The sequence below is a fragment of the Pipistrellus hanaki genome, assembly GCF_964339955.1.
Source record: "Pipistrellus hanaki genome assembly, chromosome: 5".
NCBI lineage: Eukaryota > Metazoa > Chordata > Mammalia > Chiroptera > Vespertilionidae > Pipistrellus > Pipistrellus hanaki.
This window is the reverse complement of record NC_140507.1, coordinates 12,964,071-12,984,001: the sequence shown is the minus strand read 5'-3', so window position 1 is coordinate 12,984,001 and position 19,931 is coordinate 12,964,071. Positions and strand designations below refer to the sequence as shown.

Genomic DNA, 19,931 nt, shown 5'->3' with positions numbered 1-19,931 from the left:
GTGTATTTCACTATTTTTGCATTCAGAATTGGTTTTTAACAACTACTTAGATATGTTATATTACTTAATTCTAATAAGTACCATGTTTTCAAAAAGATAAGCTATTTTTTTTTCAAACTTTAATTATACAAATGATTATTTTTGCTAAACCCAATCATCTTTCTCCTCTACAGGCATTCAGTTGTATCACCATCATAAAAATAGAATAAGATGGAAATGCATATTTCACATACATGCTCATCCCACTAGGTTTCCCCTAAACCCCTAATCCCTCTTTATGTTAAGTGTGTTCTGCCAAGGTTAGGGTGGGAGGGTGAGGGTTTGGATCTGAGCAGGCCCAGAGTGTGATTAGGAACTCCAGTGATGGACATACTAGAGGTCCTTAGGCACCTCAAGCCCTAAATGGGTCAGCAATTCTCCATCACAAAGGGGAAAGGCAGGTACCACTGGACCCTGGAAATCTATTTGTAGCGTGTGGACCACAGCAACCCAACTCACATCCACTAAGTTCACTTTCTGGGCCTCATATTCCAGCAGCAGCCTCACCTCTGGATGCCCGATGCCCTCAATAGGGGCTTTCTCATTCTGTTCTCCAACATGGTGTGCCACTTGGCGCTGGGCATAGGTGAACACCCAAGAACAGTTGTCAACACTGATGCAGCTATCCTGAGAAATGTCCACATCTGCCACTCCTACCTGGAATTGTCACCTCCCTATAGCACCTGACACTGGTGATCGCCGTGTTTACCAGCACCCCTGCCCACTCCCAGAAACGCTCCACATTTGGCGGGCTCCAATCCACATTTAACACCTGTGTCTTCCCTGAAGCGTGTCAAGCTGCTGTGGGTGGTTTTCTCTTTCAGTTTGAAACTGAGGCCTCTGCAGAATTCTGCAGCAGCCTCCAATCATCTGGCTCCCAGCAGCACAGGCACCGAGATCGTGTGAAGGGCAGCACCATCTTGCGCCCCTTTTCTTTTTTTAAAGCTTTTAAAAAATGTGTTTTTATTGATCTCAGAGAGAAAGGGAGAGGGAGAAATAGAAACATTAATAATGATAGGGAATAATTGATCAGCCGCCTCCTGAATGCCCCCAATTAGGGATTGAGCCCACAACCTGGGCATGTGCCCTGACTGGAAATCGAACCATGACCTGGTTCATAAGTAGATGCTCAACCCCGAGTCACACCCACCCAGCAAACTATTTTCTTCATGACAGGGGACTATACGGATATTTGGTGTAGAAGATTTTGAGACCCCTTAATTAAAATTATTCAATTAATACGTGTTTCTTAAAAAACAAAACTTAAATGTATTGATTTGAGAGAGAAACATGGATTTGTTGTTCCACTTACTGATGCATTCAGTGGTTGATTTCTTGTATGTATTCTGAAGTGGGATCAAACCCACAACCTTGGCATATTGGGATGGTGCTTTAACCAACTGAGCTACCTGGCCAGGGCCTAAAATGTGTTTCTTAATTCTGAGGCTAAGTTTAAACATTGTATTTAAGGATGGAATAGAATGTTCATTTCATTGGTACATTTCTCACTATAAAAGGCAGCTTATTTCAAAGTAGGCATGGAAAAGACTTAATCTTTTTAAGAGAAGTGAACACTTAAAACTATTCAAATGGCTAAAAAAGAGCTGATATATTTTTTAAGCAGACATTTTCTAAATCAATATAAACTAAAATACAAAACTTACCAAGCCTCAGAAAGCAAAGTATGATTCTCCCCCCCCCCCTAATTAAATATTTTTATTGATTTGATAGAGAGAGAGAGAAATATCTCTTGGCTGCAAGACACCCTACTGGGGATCAAGCCTGCAACCCAGGCATGTTGTGCCCTGACAGGGAATCGAACTAATGACCTCTTAGTGCATTGGCTGAGTCTCCACCGCTGAGTCACACCAGTTGGGCACAAAGTAGGATTTTTAAAAACATTTTTGCCATTAGGTGGTGCCCAAACCAAACATTACAAGCCAGTGTGCTAAATGAAACAATTCTGAGAGAACATTGTCATTGTCAGCTGATTGAGATCACATGTGCTTGTTATTAATACATTCATAGAAGATGGGAGTTTTGGCTTGTCCTTGCATCTCATGATTTATTGGACGCATACTGGTCTTATATATAGCTTCCTATGTGTGGTACACACAGCAGAGCCAAGAGATGACTTAATTCAGATGCCCAGTCTGGCGAAATAGCAAGTTATTTTTATGATACAATAGTTGCCCTTACCCATGGTTTCACTTCCTGTGGTTAAACCCACTCTCAATAGTGGTCTAGAAAACATTCAGCGGGAAATTCCAGAGATAATAAGCTTTAAATTGCGTGGCATTCGGAGTTACGGTGAAATCTCGCGATACTCATCCCTTGGTCCCGTGTTTTCTCGCTGTAGACGCTGCCGCTCATTAGAAGCTTGGTCGCCATTTTGGTTACCAGACCCAAGATCAAGGTTATTGCTGTGCTTGTGTTCCAGTAACCCACCCTTACTTTTAATCATTGCCCCAAAGCTCAAATGTAGTGATGTTGGCGATTTCGGTATGCTGGAGTGCAGCCGTAAAGCACCTCCTTTAAGAAAAAATCCCGTAACCTGAGGTTGCTGACTTAACGGTAAGAGCGAATCTTATATTCGTGAAACTGAAGGAGGAGAACGACATTGTGCTAGTTCTGCTGTCGTACCTCACGTGGCAAACAGTAGGACCACAGCGCTTAATGAGTGCGAAGTGATGGAAAAGGCATTAACTTTGGGGGTGGGAAACATGGCATCATCGTGGCCCCGTGATCCTGATTTACCGTCAGACGGTCCCCAGTCGCCTAACGCTTCATCACGACTACGTCATTCACCTCATCTCACCTCACTCATCTCGTCAGTCGTCGTCACGAGGAGGGTGAGTACAGTATAATAAGTTGTTTCGAGAAGAGAGAGAGCGAGCATTCACTTAAGCTTTATTACAGTGTATTGTTATAATTGTCGTAACTTACTAGTTAATCTCTGTGCCTAATTTGTAAGTTAAGCTTTATCAACACTGTGTCTGTATAGGGAAAAACCGTAGTCTGTAGACAGAGGGTTCGGTACTATTCGTGGTTTCAGGCATCCATTGGGGGGTCTCCGAACGTGTCCTTCTCATTCTTTGAAAATTACATTGGGTTTGTTTTTTTTCTTTGTTTTCCTTCCTTGAACACAGTATAAGCTGTATAATTGTTTCACACCTTCGAACAGTTTGTAGCTAATGAAGTATGTGCAACCTGAAAACTTCAAAACATTATTTAATTTCTGATTTAGAGGGCAGTTTGATATCTAGTAGCCTGTCCTGTCTTTTATTAAAATCAGTTATTGGGGTAATAATACCTATAGGAGATGTTTCCTTTTTTTTTTTTTTTAAACAACTGGAAGGTTTTATTTGTAATTACCAAGAGGACAGTATTAAGGGGAAAACTTTTCTTGATGAAGTTTTTAAAAACATTTTTTAAATTGTTAAGATAAACTAAGCTAAATGTTATTTCTTTTCTGATTAATTTGTTAATTTCTATTATATATCTCAAGGAACTGTCTCAAGGCGCTGTTCTTTTTTTTTTTTTTAATATATTTTGTTGATTTTTTACAGAGAGGAAAGGAGAGGGATAGAGTGCTAGAAATATCAATGAGACATTGATCAGCTGCCTCCTGCACACCCCTACTGGGGATGTGCCCACAACCAATGTACATGCCCTTGACCGGAATCGAACCTGAGACCTTTCAGTCCTCAGACCGACGCTCTATCCACTGAGCCAAACCGGTTTTGGCTCAAGGTACTGTTCTTAATAAATAAACACAATGAGATTTTTCTACCCTCACAGAGCTTATACTGTGTTCAACGAAGGGAAACGAAAGAAAAAAACAAAACAAAAACCCAATGTAATTTTCAAAGAATGAGAAGTGCTATATAAATATGATAGCAAGTGATTGGGGTGATGGGAGCAGTAGGGTGGTGATTCACAATGGCATGACATAAGTAGGAGGCCCTGAATGATAAGAGACATCATTCAGAATATTGAGAAGATGGTTGGGAGTAGAGCTAGGAGCAAATGCAAGACCTTAAGGCAGGAACCAGGTAGGCAGATGCAGGGACTAGTGGGAGGTAATTGGTGCCTGGTGGGAGTTGAGCATGGGGAGGATGGAGAGCCCAGGAGGTAGGTAGGATTTTGCAAGTCACAATAGGTAACCTAGTGAATTCTAAGTGAAATGGGGGGAACCAGTAGAGGATTCTAAGTCGGGGAATAACTAACTTTTTTAACAGACTTATTGAGATATAATTTATCCACTATACAATTAACCCACTTGCATTTCAATAGTTTTTAGTATATTTACAGAGTTCGCAAACCATCACTAGGATGTAATTTTAGAACTTAATTTTTTTTTTTTAAAGACCACTCTGGTTCTTTTGTGGAGAATGGGATTATAGAAGGCCAAAAGTAGAAAGGACAGGAACAGTTAGGAGGCTATTGATTTTATCCAGGTGAGAGGTTTTCAAAGTGAAGTTTGCCTTTTTTCATTGCGTCATTTGCCAAATACCTGTTGAGCCCCTGTGATGTGCCAGACACTTTGTGAGGTCCCAGGTGTTGATCCCTGCCCTATAGAGCTAGCAGCCGTGGGACTGTGCACGACAAACTCGGTCCTCGGTGCCTCACCACTTGGTAAGAGCTTTAATTTGTTAAATATATCGATATTTTATTGATTTTATACAGAGAGGAAGGGAGAGAGATAGAGAGTTTGAAACATCGATGAGAGAGAGTCATCGATCAGCTGCCTCTTGCACACCCCCTACTGGGGATATGCTCGCAACCAAGGTACATGCCCTTGATCGGAATAGAATCCGGGACCCTTCAGTCTGCAGGCCGACGCTCTATCCATTGAGCCAAACCGGTCCCGGCGGTAAGAGCTTTAATTTGAAGAACAGAAAATTCAACACATCAAAGCCATCATATAAAGACTCTTTCTCACCTCACCTCCACCCTCAGTGAACAAGCCCTCTGATTCCAGCTAACCCTCCTGTCCCGAGGCTGGATGCAGGATGGAGTGTCCAGTATGAGCATGCATGGATGACAGCATGGGGAAGAGCTCTAGATTTGTGCAGTCAGGAAGACACATCAGATGCCTCTTTCATTTATTTTTGGGGTTGGGGGTGGGGGAGATGTGCTGCAGTGAGAACATCCTTGTCTAGCTATTTCATATATGAGCAGCTGAAAAGACTTGTGGAGTATTTTGCATTTGTGTTCTCTCAATGTATTGCCACGCGTCCCCTAATGTCTAATGGGTATGCCCTAGGTTTGTGGTTAAATTCTCCTGCCAGATGTTTTCAACTCCCAGTCTATTGAACTCATTCCTCAGCGTTCTTGGGGCTCATCTCATGCAAACGGATTTAAAGTTGCTGCATTATAGTTGTGTCTTTCAGAACATGTACTGCTATATGAAAGATGAGACAGAGGGTCAGAGACCAGGACACAGGCTTTATTAGAGGAGCAGGAACCCTGCCGGGCTACCTTGCAAAGGAAGAGAGCACATGTGCAGTGGTGAAGGCGCCTTTTGAGGGGAGGAAAGGGAAGGGATGGGGCTTAGGGTACTTGGCACACTCTGATTGATGGTTTCATATAAGGCACATGATTAGGGACTTAGGAATCGGAGGCTTAGGGTATTTGGCAGGTGCTGATCGGTGGTTCAATGGACAGTCCATATAAGATGCTTGGTTAGGTGCTCAGGAATGTTTGGGTTGCAGGTGGAGTTTATTTCATTCTCTTTCCATCAGTTGGGAAAAGGGAGGATCTATCATTATAATGTTTGTGAAATAGTTGAAACAAAAACAAAAAATAAGTGAAATTTATACTGAGGGCTAAATAATGAAGGGACACTCAAGAACTTGTGCAAATACTACTAAATTTTAAGAAGAAATATGTTTACGGTCCATATTCCGTAAACATTCTTTTGCACTAACTAGCTGTGTGCTTAAGGAAGAATGAACATCATTGTTTTGGTGGGTCTGATTAGTTGTTAGACTTAATGATTTAAAAGATCTGTAATAGCCATGCATGATTGTTTTTATTTTTAAAGGCTATCTCTATTATTTAGGAAAGACAAATGATGTTTAAGAATCACAATCTCATCACCTAGAGGTTAACATTGTGATATACTTCTTGTCAGGCATTTGTCCATGTCCATGTGTAGTGATGAAATATATGTACAAGAATGGCTATATCTCAGTGGCTCTTAGTGCTTGAATTGGCCCATATGGTTATTTTTAGATATGTTGAAAGCTTCTGGAAACAGAGACCAAATTTCTATTTTGTATTCCAGGTCCAAAGTAAACTTCTGAACTTGGTATAGATCTGACAGATGTGAATTTAATGAATATATAAACAAACAAGCCATAAAACATGCACTGATTTAATGTCTTTATTTTTAACACTTGCTTCATTAAATGCTTCCAACTGTAATGAGATTTATGATAGCTGAGTCTGGAACATTCTTGACAGCACCACTTGGGAGTAGCAGGGCAGGGTGTGTCCTTGATGGACATGGACTTGAAAGTCGGCAGATCTGGGCTAGATATTCAGTTCCCCAACTTCTGTGGCTGTAGGGTTAGAAACTTAACCCCTATATTGGTTTTCTATTCCTGCATAACAGATTCCCACAAATTTAATGGCTTAAAGTAGGGGTGTCGAACTCAATCAGAGAAGGGGCCAAAATCTAAAATCCAGCCTAAATCGCGGGCCGAATGGTTTACTGAACAGTCATAAACTGACAATGTCATAAACTGACAGCGGAGTGCAGTGATGACAGCGCGGTGCGGGCCACATTGCAAGGCCTGGCGGGCTGGATTTGGCTCGCGGGCCTTGTGTTTGACACATGTGGCTTAAAGCAATACGTGTTTATTATCACATGGTTTCTATGGTAAGAGTCTGAACATTGCTTAATTGGAGCCTCTGGTCAGGGTCCCGCAAGGCTGTTGGTCAGACTGGAAGCTTGACTGGGGAAGAATCTCTTTCTAAACTCATTAAGATTGTTGGCAGAATTCCTTTCTTTGAGGCTTTATGATTGTATGAAGACCCCCTACTTTTTCGTGGCTGTCAGCTGTCCTCAGGTTTTAGAGCTTTTCACAATTCCATTCACTGAGTTTCTCCAGTGTGGATACTTACCTCCTCAAATGGGCAGGTGAGTCTCCTACTCCTGGTAGCTAAAGCAGACTTATCTTACATAACGGAGCAAACGTGGAACTGACATCCCATCACATTTACCCTGTTCCGTTAGAAGCAAGTGAAGGTCCTTCCCAGTCAGTGGAGGGGGTTACACAGAGGTGTGAGCACCAGGAGGTAGAATTATTGAGGTTTATTTTATGATCTCTCTGCCCCAACCCCTATGCCTAATTTGTAAAGTTGGTATAAAAGTGAAATAATATATATCAAGTGTTTGCATGGTGTCTTCATAAATGTCAGTAACAAGGATGGGATGGTCATTGGTGATAACCAATGGATATCCTGGTAAATGGTTATAATCTGAATCATGGAGACCCTTGTAAGAACTCAACAGAATATGAAGAAGTTTAAGTTTTGAACTTGAGTCTCTCAAAGGATAGTATCTATGTGATACGGAAGAAAGGCAATGACATTGATTTTCTAAGGCAGAACATAATTGAGGAGTAATAGCTAATGACTTTGAAATGAGTTGCAAGAGTTTTTCTTCGATTGTTTTGCTTAGGCACATTATTCCACAGAGTACAGAAATACGCTAATGTACTCAGCTCTTTCCCTATTGGTGAACATTTAATTTTTACTAATAATAACAATTACCAAAAATAATCATCCTTCTATCAGTATTATTTGTACTTGTATGTTCCTGTAGGAAAAAGTTATTCAGCCATTTATTGAGATCATATCTATTAGACATTGTGTTAAGTGCCGAGTGAACAAGACAGATACAGTTTATTTCTTTATGGAGCTTATAGCTAAAGATTAAGCAGATTCAAGATTAAAGGCATTAAGTAATGCCTTTATTTGTGAGGGGTGCAATATAGGAGGGCCTAATATAGTTGGAAAGAGGGTAATGTGAAGTCAGATCCAAGGACAGGAAGATAGCAGAGTTTTGGGGTAGGCCTCTCATAAAAAGGAATAAAGTGCTATAATATAATTGAGGGAAAGTCATTTCCTCCAAAGCTTACAGAGATGCTGCCTGTCCCTCACAGGGCATGAGAGAACAGGGAATAGACTTTAGTTTTAGAAATATGATTGATTGGAAAATATTTTCATTTTCTGAACTTTTTGATCAGGGCAGTCTCTCCTTTCCAACCCCCAAACTGCTTTTCCCACCTCCAGTGACAGCAACTGCATGAAAGGATCTTTTTACTTTTAAATACATTTAAAAAACACACAGAGAAGCCAAAAGAAAGGTATTTAGAGAAAAACACCCTAAGACATACCCAGTGATAGTACCTTGGTATATATTAGTGCTGCCTAACAGAAATGTAAGGTGAATCATAAATGTGAGTTCCACATGTAATTTAAAAATTTCTAGTGTCCACATTAAAAAAGGTTAAAGAAATGGGAAAATTAATTTTCATGTTCTTTAACTTAATATATGCAAAATACAATTTCAACATATAACTGACATAAATATTATTAATGGGACATTTTACATTCTTTCATACTGTCTTTGAAACCCAGTTTGTATTAGCACCACTCACCACATTTCAAGTGCTCAGTAGCCATACATGCTAGTTCTTATAGTATTGAACAGTGCAAAGGTGTGTGGGTATTATGAACCTTTATTCAAAATTTGGTTCTTAAAAATATTCTTATTAATTATAGAGACAGAAGAAGGGAGAGGGAGAGAAAGAAACATTGATGTGAGAGTGAAACATCAATCAGCTGCCTTGCCTCCTGCACACCCCTTATTGGGGATTGAGTTGCAACCTGGGCATGTGCCCTGACTGGGAATTGAACCTTCTAGTGCACAGGATAATACCCAAACAACTGAGCCACACTGACCAGGACTCAAAATTTGTTTCTAATGTTATACCAAATGAGGGAGTAGCCGGGTTTTCTATTGGATGAAACAGAAAATAAAAGGAAAGGTTGAGGCTTAAAAACTGTCAGGTGCCACTCATCAAAAAAAGAGTCTTAGTCCCTCAATCTCTCTCTCTCTCTCTCTCTCTCTCTCTCTCTCTCTCTCTCTATATATATATATATATATATATATATATATATATGTGTGTGTGTGTGTGTGTGTGTGTGTGTGTGTGTGTTTTCTTCCAGGTGAGGAAAGATATTCAAAACTACACATCAATAATATTGTAACATATTAAAAAAATTATATATATAAAGAGCCAGGGTCATAACATCCACAATGACAGGAGGCTTGACCTAACATCAGGCTGTGCACACAGCAGGTGAGCAGGCTGAACTGCTGACCTCTTGGAGAGAGAGAGAGAGAGGTGGGGCAGATCAGCAGCAGTAGCAGCTACTGGTGAGGCCCCACTTCTTATGATCAGGCCTGGAGATGCTGACTGGCATAGAAACAGACCAATCAGAACCAAATCTGGGTGCAGTGCGAGGAGCCAATGGCTGCCTAGAAGGTGGAGCTTTTGATGCTGACTGGCATAGGAACTGACCAGTCAGAACCAAATCTGGGTTAATTGTAAAGGCAGAACCTAAATTGGGGGCTGAGGAGGGTTATAAGGGCAACAGCTGTTCGATGTAAGGTGTAAGAAAGTGATTCAATTTTTTAATGACCAATTTGGCAGGCAGTATAGTGCATATGGCTGGCTATCAGTCCAGATATAGGGATTATGTGTTTTTGTTTGCCAAGAGCATCTCTTCCTGCTGAAAAAGGCTCTCCCCCATTTAAGCAATCCTATCCTATATAATCTATCCATACTAAAAAAAGGATAATATGCTAATTAGACTGGGTCAGCTGGACATCTTCTGGATGTCTAACTTCCTTCTGGACAAAGCCATGTGGAGGGGGCCAAGGCAGAGGCCGTTAGGGGCAAGATCAGGCCTGCAGGGAAGGGCATTTGGGGGTGAGATCAGGCCAGCAGAAGAGGGCAGTTGGGGGGAGATCAGGCTGGCAGAGGAGGGCAGTTAGGGACGATTAGGTTGGCAGGGGAGAGTAGTTAGAGGCAATCAGGCAGGTGGAGGGTGGGGGGGGGGCAAGGTAGGGGCGATCAGGCCAGCAGGCAGATGGGTTAGGGGTGACCAGGCAGGCAGGCAGGCGAGTGGTTAGGAGCCAGTTATCCCAGATTGCGAGAGGGATATTTGCTGGTTTAGGCCTGATCACACAGGGATTAGGCCTAAACCGGCAGTCAGACATCCCCTGAGGGGTCCCAGATTGGAGAAGATGTAGGCCTGGCTGAGGAACCCCCTTCCATGCATGAATTTTGTGCACCAGGCCTCTAGTATTGTCATAATTATGTATGGTGTCAGATGGGTACTATATTTATTGAGCTGATCTCTTCCTAAGGTATATAAACATCTAGTCACTATACTATACACAAACTAATATAATATTATATGTTAATTGTAATTGAAAAATTTAAAAAATATTAAGTGGGGTGGGAAGGTAAACTGGCAGGTGCTGAAAGCCTAATTGTTAGCAAGAGAAAGCTGTATGTATATAGTAAAGAGGGCCAGTTTGGGGAAAAACACACAGCAGCCCCTCCCCCTAGCATGTGCGACCCAATCATGGCCTCTAAAATAGAAGTTGGCACTTGTTGTTCCTTTTCCTGGAATGTCCTCCCTCAGGTCTTCCAGCTGTCTGCCAACTCTTACCTCATCTCCCTCACATTAGGGGTCTTCCCTGCGCATGCCATCTGAATGAGAGGCTCCCTTCCCTGTAAATCTCTCTTCACTTCCTCTGCCTCATGTTTCTTCAGAGCTGCCCCACTGACAGCATTTGTCATTTTTTGTGTAGTTAACGTCCCCCCTGAAACTGAGTGCTGGATAGGGCAGGGGTTCAGATTTGTTTTGTTCACAGGTTTGGCCCCAGCACTTAGAGAAGAGGCAGGTGCACAGGATGTTCTCAAGAAGTGGTTGTTGAATCAATGCCTGATGGATGAGGAGAAGGAAGGGGAGGGAGAGGGTAGCTGGGAAAGAGGAGCAAGAAGGCCCCACCATTAGTGGGAACAAGTGTTTGCATAAAAGACAAAGTCATACTTTTTCTTTCTCAAGAAAGCAATTTGGTTTTCAAGTGCCTGGAATAACATTAGGCTAACTAAGGACTTCTGGAATGCTTGGGATTTGTTTTAATGAATAGATGGAAATTATATCTAATTAGCATTAATTTTTATGTGTAAGTGAGTACATCCAAATTGTATAAAAGCAGTTCTCTTGAATAATTTAAATGTTCTCTTCACCCTGCAAAGCATTTAGCATACTCTTCCCTCAAAGATTCTATTAATGGGAACTAAAATTACAAGGTTTAAATGCAAAATAAAGGAGTTTTTTTTTGTTTTGTTTGTTTATTTCTTTTGTTATGCAGGCACATTAGGGAATACCTCAAAACTGGACAGACCCAAGTATCAGATACCAAGGACTTAACCTCAAATTTAGGGATTTTAAAAAGAAGAATATAGAAATAAGGGAAAGGCTTCTTTATGGTAGAATTCAAATTAATGAGCATAGAAAGATGATGAAAAAAATCATTAGGCAAAATGTTTCAGGCAAGTATTATCAATGTATGTGATAAAATATATATAAAAGTATCTTGATGAATAGGATATGAACATAGTCTCAAAGTATCTCTCCCACAAGATATAATAGTTCTTTTTTAAAAACAAAATTCATATTTTATTTACACTGAAATAACTTTATATAAAACTAGAGGCCCTGTGCATGAAATTCATGCACTTGGAGGGTCCCTCAGCCTGGCCTATGCCCTCTTACAATCTGGGAGCCCTTGGGGGATGTCAGTCGGAAATCCTTACCACTGCCGCAGAGGCAGGAGAGACTCCCGCCATGGCCACTGCACTGCATTCGCCAGCTGTGAGTCCAACTCCTGGTTGAGCAGCGCTGACCATCAGGGGACAGCTCCTGTGTTGAGCATTTGCCCTCAGGTGGTCATTGCACATCACAGCGACTGGTCATTCCGCCATTTGGTAGATTTGCATATTACTCTTTTATCATATAGGCTAGGATTGGCTTTCTTCACCAAAAATAATGGCAATATTTTCTATATTATTCCTACATAACCACAAAATACATTTTTGTAGGTTTTCCAAGTTTTGCTTATAAATCAAGAGGAGGCAGTAGATATAATTATGGAAAAAGGCAGAATAAAACAGACAAACCAGTTGTCAGTATCTGTTGTCTCTGATCCTGTCTTGAACCATGAAGGAGAAGTGTTTGACATATACTTGCTAAAAAGCTTATGAAGATATCGGTTCAAAAATAAAGGAATACAAAGAGCAACATTCAGATGTGGAACAACAATGGCAGGTTCTTCCATTCAACCTTTAACTGCAACTTGTTCCTTTAAGATCTTTTAGTAAAGACAAAATCGACACCGAAATCCTTATTTGGCAAGCTCACATGTTTCTCTCACTGTCTGGTAATTCCATTAACTGCCCATTACAGATTTTTCACAGCACATTCAGAACTCCTGCTAATCAAAGGTTAGGCATGAGATTCATGGTAAGATTTTATAATATGTATTCCTTCCTCCCACACCTCCTCAAAATTTATTTCTACAAAGAACTGATAACTCAGCCCATGACAACTGGATCCAGTGATAATAAACGTTATGTCTAAAACGACTGTAAAACAATTGCAAAGTGCCATTAGCAGAGATCACACAGAAATGCGACAGCACTTTCAGTGCTGTTTTCTGGAAGGACAGTTAGTTCTCCAAAGCATGAGTTCAAATGGGGGCCATTTAAACAGGCAGATTATCAATGGCTAATCTACTCAACATATTCAGTGATTCAATGGTTTATATATATCTTATAAGTTTTTATAAGATGTTTTCAAATTTCTCACAGATTTTTTTTAATATCAAAAGAAAGCCTCCCACATATTTTTTTTTTTTTTATGGTTTCTGAATTATCTGTAGGGAGTTCTGACTTAGTTGTATAGAGTTTGATATATGTGTGCACCATTAAGTCCAAATCATGTTTTATAGCAACATTTCTGTTAAGCAAAGCTAAGTTACTTGTTCTTTGGCCTGTCAAAATGTTACTCAGGTACACTTTGATATGCTTTCTCCCGTTTTCATAGTGTTCATTCTCAACCTTCATCATAGGAGGAATACATAGGACTTTCAGCAATGCATAAACATTGGCAAAAAACTTGATGTCTGGCAGGTGGAGGGCTTCATAAGTCATGGGTGGAAGAGCTCTGTCTTTCCCTCTGTATTTTTCCACTTGATATCTAGCCTGCTCTTCACTCAGTGAGATAGCATCCTGGCAGGGAGCTATGTCTATCTAGAGAAAGGAACATTTTTTTTTCTTATTGGCATTAGGGTGCTCTGAGACTAGTAGCACTGTGACCGTCCAAATTCTGACTCTTCCTGTCCGATAGGGGACATGCCCTTACCCTTTCTTTTCCACCCTCACATGGAATGGAGCTAGGTCTTCTTTAGAATCTGAATACCATGTGACTGGGCAACTGCAAAGATGCATAGATGAAAGTGTTTGTGAAAGCTCCTAGGTTATCATGTGCTGCCCCTCTCTGGTGATAGGCTGATCATGTTAATACCAGTCTTTTTTTTAATTTTATTTTTTGGATTGTTCTTTTTTATTTTTTTTATTTTTTTTTAATACCAGTCTTTTGGGAATGATGATAATGTATCAGGAATGACCATAATGGGAGTCAGGATTCAGATCCAGGTTCAACTGTGAGCCCTGGCATTAGCCCAGCTCTGGATGCTTGGGCTAGACAACAGACTTCTCTGGCCTTCAGCTTCCTTGTCTATAAAACTAGAGGTTCTCAAATTGTGTTTTGCAGAATTTAGGGGTGTTGAGGTGTCCCCAGGGCTCTCAGAGGTGACTTGGGTGACAACACTGAGTGGTGGGAGGCTTCAGCCAGAGCAGCTCTGCTTTTGTCTGTTTTACATATAGGATTTTATAAAAATTAACTTTTAATTATCCAGGAAAATACTAATATATTCTTCTTGTAAGAAATTAGAAATTCAGCTTCTATCCTCCCCAGTTCCTGTGTATGTTGGGGCTTTCTTTAAGAATTCTATTTGGACTGTAGCCAATTTTGCTCAGTGGTTAGAGCATCGGCCCTAACCACTGAAGGGTCATGGGTTAAATTCTGGCCAAGTGCACATACCTGGATTGCAGGCTCGATCCCTGACCCTGGTCAGGGCACATGTGGGAGGCAACCAATTGATGTGTCTCTCTCACATCAATGTTTCTCTCTGTCTCCCCTCTTCCTTTCACTCTCTCTAAAATAAACAAACAAACAAACAAACAAATAACAAATAAATGGGGGGAAATATTGTAGGTGAGGGGAATAAACAAACAAACAAAAAAGATTTCCATTTGAACAAAGGGATCCTGGCACAAACAAGTTGGGGACCACTGGTCTGGTTAGCCTGTAAGGACCCCCAAGTACAAAAAGAGATTTCAGAGAAAGAGGACAGCAATGGCTGGAGAATGTCCTATGGGGTTGAGCAGAATCCCATGCGATGGTTTGTTGAAATGGAGCATTGCTCTGGGTGTGGAGATTTGGGGCACTGCCACTGCTGTGTGTTTACAGTGTGTACCCAGGAGAGGGATGGTGGGTGGGAGAACACAAATTTCTGAGTTACAATTGGAAGGCTTTGTATATGTCCCCAAACAGCCTCATCTCCAAGGGGAGGGAGGATGCAGTGGCACTGCGTCTCCCTTTTGGTTTGACTTTGACTTTAGAAAAACAGCAACTGTAATTAGCATTTTCAGTGCACTTACGAGGTGCTGGGTACTGTACTGTGAGCCTCTTTAAACCCTCCCATTCCTAGGAGGTGATGGCACTGCTAGCCTGCTTGTTTTAGAAGTGAGGAAACTGAGGCATAAAAAGATTAAAGGATTGCCATAAGGGCCCGTAGCTGGTAAGTGGGGAGGAGGGTTTGAGCCAGGTCTCCTTGCTGCAGGCCTGGTGTATCCCTGTGCTCTGGACTCCTCCTGCAGGCCTGGTGTATCCCTGTGCTCTGGACTCCTCCCAGGCATTGCTTGCTGCCATTTGAGCTCCAGCCCACCTATATGGGTGGTAGGTGTGGGAAGGAGGAAGCTGAGTGGACACTGGTTTGTCTAAAATTTGTCCCCAACTTTCCCTTTCCTTCAAACTGCAGGGCTACTGGCAGACTGAACACTCCTCTTCCCCCATCTTCCCGCTCAGGTTAGCAACTGTCCTTTTGCAAACTGCCAGGGAAGCTGCCAGGTGGGCTGTGAGAAGGGCAGGGGAAAGACTGCTCCTCTGAAAGGAGACGGAGCAGAGCAGCTGCATTGCCCTGCAGCCCATCACACACTGGCATCCACGAGGAGGGCGGGGAAGCTGCAGCAGTGGCAGGCTGCCAGGACACCCCGTGCTTCCCTCCCTTCTCCCTCCCTCCGGAACCCAGGCCTGCATGAAGGTAAATGCAAATCAGCTTCTCTGAGCACACTTCCTGCAGAGGGAGGGTTGTCACTCTGAGCACCCGATTCTGTCAAAATGCTGATTTATTTTTGCATTTTATGAGCTTGAAAGAGGGAATTTCATTTCTTTGGTATAATATGACCCCCTGGAGAAAGTTTTGTCCAAATACATTTCACTGACAAATTCTGTCCTGGAAGAGGGACTGTACTGAAATGAAATAGAGATGATTAAAGTCTGATTTATAGATAAGGTGAATTGGTAGATTTATGACAAATTATTGCATCCAGGAAGGTGAATGGGAATAAAAGGGCTCTCTCTTTCTGGAGCTGCAAACCTTTGTGAAAAGAAATATTCAGGTTGTACATACCCTTATCCCAGCCAGACTGTATTTCAATATATTCATCCCATTGTGTCCCTTCTCTCTCTCACCAGACTGTACATCCTCTGAGGCAGGAACTGAGTTCATTGCATCTTGATATTTCCCCACATGGAAATGTTTTTGCAATTTTATAAGAAAGGGATTCTATACTGAGACTTTTAAATCTCAATGGACTGAACCATCCTTTTTATCCCCATCTCAACCCAGTCATTAGAGATATCAAGACCTCCTAACAGTGACCCCTCCAGCCTCCCAACCCCAAAAGGACAGGGTTCAGAATTATGCTTCTTTCTGGTTATAAGTAATATAATAAGAATATTAACAATAAGCTTTGATTGAGCACTTACTATGGATCAAGTATTTTTATATTTTTAAGCACTTTCCAAGTGTTATTCCACTTAATCCTCACATGTACCCTGTGAGGTAGGTATTGCTATAAGACCATTTTACAGATGGGAAAACTGAGGCTTGAGATGCTTAAGTAACTTACTCAAGATCACAGAACTAGCCATTTGAAACAGCTACTGTTTATTGGGTGCTTGCTTGTAGGCCAGGCACTGTACCAATCACATTAAACCAATGATCTAATTTCATAATGCCCATAATTCTCAAAAAAGTAGTCTCCATTGATTACAATTTTAAGCATTTAATTTGAAGACTGAAAACCATATGAGGGCAAGGGTTTTATTTAGAAAGATGAGGATGGAGCTAGGGAATAGAGCAGTAAATTAAAAAAAAAAAAATGTTTGCCGAAACCAATTTGGCTCAGTGGTAGAGCGTCGGTCTGCGGACTGAAAGGTCCCAGGTTCGATTCCGGTCAAGGGCATGTACATTGGTTGCAGGCACATCCCTGGTAGGGGGTGTGCAAGAGGCAGCTGGTCGATGTTTCTCTCTCATCAACGTTTTTAGCTCTCTATCCCTCTCTCCTCCTTTCTGTAAAAAAACAATAAAATATATATTAAAAAAAAAATAAAAAAAATGTTTGTTGAGGAAATGAAGGCGCAGCAGAGGTGACTTTCCCATGGGAACTGCTTGCCTGGACCTCTTTTCCCACCAGGTGAGTCCTGCTGATGCTCAGGCTGCCCTTGGAGCAGGCTTCCTGGCCCTGGTTCCTCTCTGCCAGCATGTCAGGCTATCACCAGGACCCCACCTGGCATCACAGGGAATTGAAGACTGCAGGGCTTCCCCAGAGAGGCGGAGCCGGTTTTCTGATACCGATGCTTTCTTGGGCTGGGCTGGCTCCTTTTTCTGACTTGGCCAGCAGCCTTTCAAAGATGGGGATATGGTTGTGTAGGATAATATCTTTATTTAATTTTTGGCTTATTCATTCTCTATCTTAAAATCAATCATGGGGAGAGTTATTATTTTATGGGTTCAGAGCTTGTTTGGGAAGAAAAGTTCTGGAGAGGGATGGTAGTGATGGTTACACAATAATGTGAATCTAGTTAATGCCACTGAATTTGACACTTCAATATGGTTAAATGGAAAATTTTGTTATATGTATTACCACAATTAAGAAAACCCTGCAAATATGGGCTTGTCTTTCTAACATAGCAAGAAGTTTGGGGTAGGTAGTTACAGGTGTTGGTGTAGCTCCTTGATGATGTCACTAGAGTCCCTGAGTCTCTGTCTTTACAATCTTAGCATGGTGATTTTCATCCTGGTCACTAAGATACCTTTTGAGTCTTAAATGTTATCTGCTCAAGAGAGAAAGAGGAGGGAAAGGGCCATGCTAGCCATGGCTCTGTCTTTTGTCTAGAAAGCCCCCATTACATCTCAGTGGGCAAAACTGTGTCTTGTGACCTTGCTGGGTGGCAAGGGTGGCTGGAAAAGTGATCACTTAGCTTCCCAACCTTAGAACTTAGGAGGGGCCTCAGGGGAGAAGGATGTTGGGAATGAGTACTAATCGGACAGCCAGCAGGCTGTGTCCTGGGCCCTGCTGAAGGTCATAAGGTCACTCAGCAGGGCTGACCAGACCCACGACCGTCTCCTGGTTTCCAGTCCTGAGCTCTTTTGCTAGGACATTTGATATATTTGTAGATTCCCAATAAAAAGGACCATCCTGGAGAATATCTTTTAAAGAAACAATCAAAATACTAAGATGTTGTGTCAGGAAAGCACTGGGCATGGTGGGAGCCAGAACATCTGAGCTCTTCCCCAGGCTGCCTGGGAATTTTGGGAAGAGTCCCCAGGTCACTGTGCTCATGAAATGTGACGTATTATTGTTTTTCTTGGTTAGTGTTGTTCATTAAATCCCCAATAATCCCTTGCTATTTCTAGGTGAAAGACCCAGTAGGAGACAAACAGTGATTAACCAACCACATGCTACAAGCGTGAGCTTACACAACATGATGATGTGTTTCAAATGTTGGATTAGGATGACAGAAGTTTCCCACCATTCCTCTAGGCCAGGAGCAGAGTATAATAATGTTTTCAGGGGACACCTTAAATAAGGAATGTGAACAGATAGATATCTCTCTTATAATTAGTTACCCTGCCATTGCAAGGAAGCCCGGATGTGCACACCTGGCTTTTGAAGACAGCAGAGAATGGATTCTATTCTTTCTAATCCACACTTACTTTTTCCTCAGGAGGCACCAAAAGGGAATGAGCAGGCTCTGCCCATTGAGCCCAAAGTGGGCACCTCCTCTTTTCTGTGGAGCCTTCTTGAGTGACTCTGGGTCACACTGATTCTCCTCCTTTGTTCTCACCTCAGGTCACCACATATACAAAACATTTTTTAGCATTTACTGGTATTAAAGTTAACTTTTCATCTTGTCTTAGAGGGATGGGCACTGTTTGGGCGAGGCAGCCCGAGGTTTTTTGGAACTCCTCAACACCAGGGGCTAGCACATGTCCAAACACATGGCACACCCTCTGTAAACAGGAACTGGACCTATGGAGTGGAACGCTCATAGCTTTATCAGGTTGGCGTTTTATTTCCTGATGCTTGGGAAATGAGGAGAGTTGATTCCAGGACAGAAGATGGAAGAAGCCAGAGCATCCAGCCCCCAAAGAGAGCATGACACAGTTCAGTGTCCTTGCAGAGTCCCCCATGGTCAGATGACAGGGACAGTCCCTGAGCTCAGCAAGACACTGACTGGGAATCCTATAAAGGGAAAGGACAACTCTGCAAAACTGGAAATGAAGCTGCTGGAAGGAGGGGGCCATTCTCCAATGATAGGGGAAAAAATTGCAGCCCTGGTAAATGTTGGAACAGGATACCCGAGGCAGCTGAGCAAGCCCAAAATAATATTGCAAAGAAAAGTTACATTTTTATTAGTTTACAGTTGGAATATAAAAATAAATAAGTAAACAGAAAACAAATGGAATCACTTTACAGAAAGCACATTCATTACTTAAAAGTAGCACCTTAATGGGTCGGCACCCTCTGGTCACATTTGCATGTCAGGGTCACTCATGCTGACCATTGAGTGGTTCTTGATCATTTCTTTGCATCTGCCTGTTTTTTTTTGTTTTTTTTTTTTGCATGGCTACTAAAGAGCAACTGGCAATTCTGACACTTTTATGGCCTTAGCCATAACCACACTTATCCTTCCTCTTGAATCATAAGATCTTTTTACTTTTCAGACACTTGTGATATCTCTGTGACACTCTCCTATACCTTACAGATAGATGGATGGGGATTGCCACAGAGGTGGGATGAAATTCAGTTTCATTTTTTTTTTTTAATTTTAGCCCTTTCTAAATTCAGATTTAACTTCCTTAGGTGGCCCTGAATTGCATCCAAAGATGTAATTTGCTCAGGTGGCCCTGAATTGTAACTCTTCCTGGACTGAGAACTAACATCTTCCCAGGACCTCCTCAAGTGGGTTCCCGTCTCTAAGTCTCTAATTGTCCATCCATCATAAGTATATTATGGTGCTCCCATCAAAACACTGCATTTCTACTGACTGCCATAACATGGAGGCACTTGCAGCCTCGATGGAAAAGTTGTCAGTATAAA

At 41.8% G+C, this 19,931-nt stretch overlaps 1 pseudogene across 1 annotated transcript; it reads right to left on the bottom strand.

Moving 5' to 3' along the window:
* Window positions 1-345: 345 nt before the first annotated feature.
* Window positions 346-2,430, bottom strand: LOC311622639 (SPRY domain-containing protein 4-like; annotated as a pseudogene). The gene is made up of 2 exons: window positions 2,332-2,430; window positions 346-899 (listed from the first exon to the last, which is right to left on the bottom strand). The product of its transcript is annotated as an SPRY domain-containing protein 4-like (transcript).
* Window positions 2,431-19,931: the final 17,501 nt, after the last annotated feature.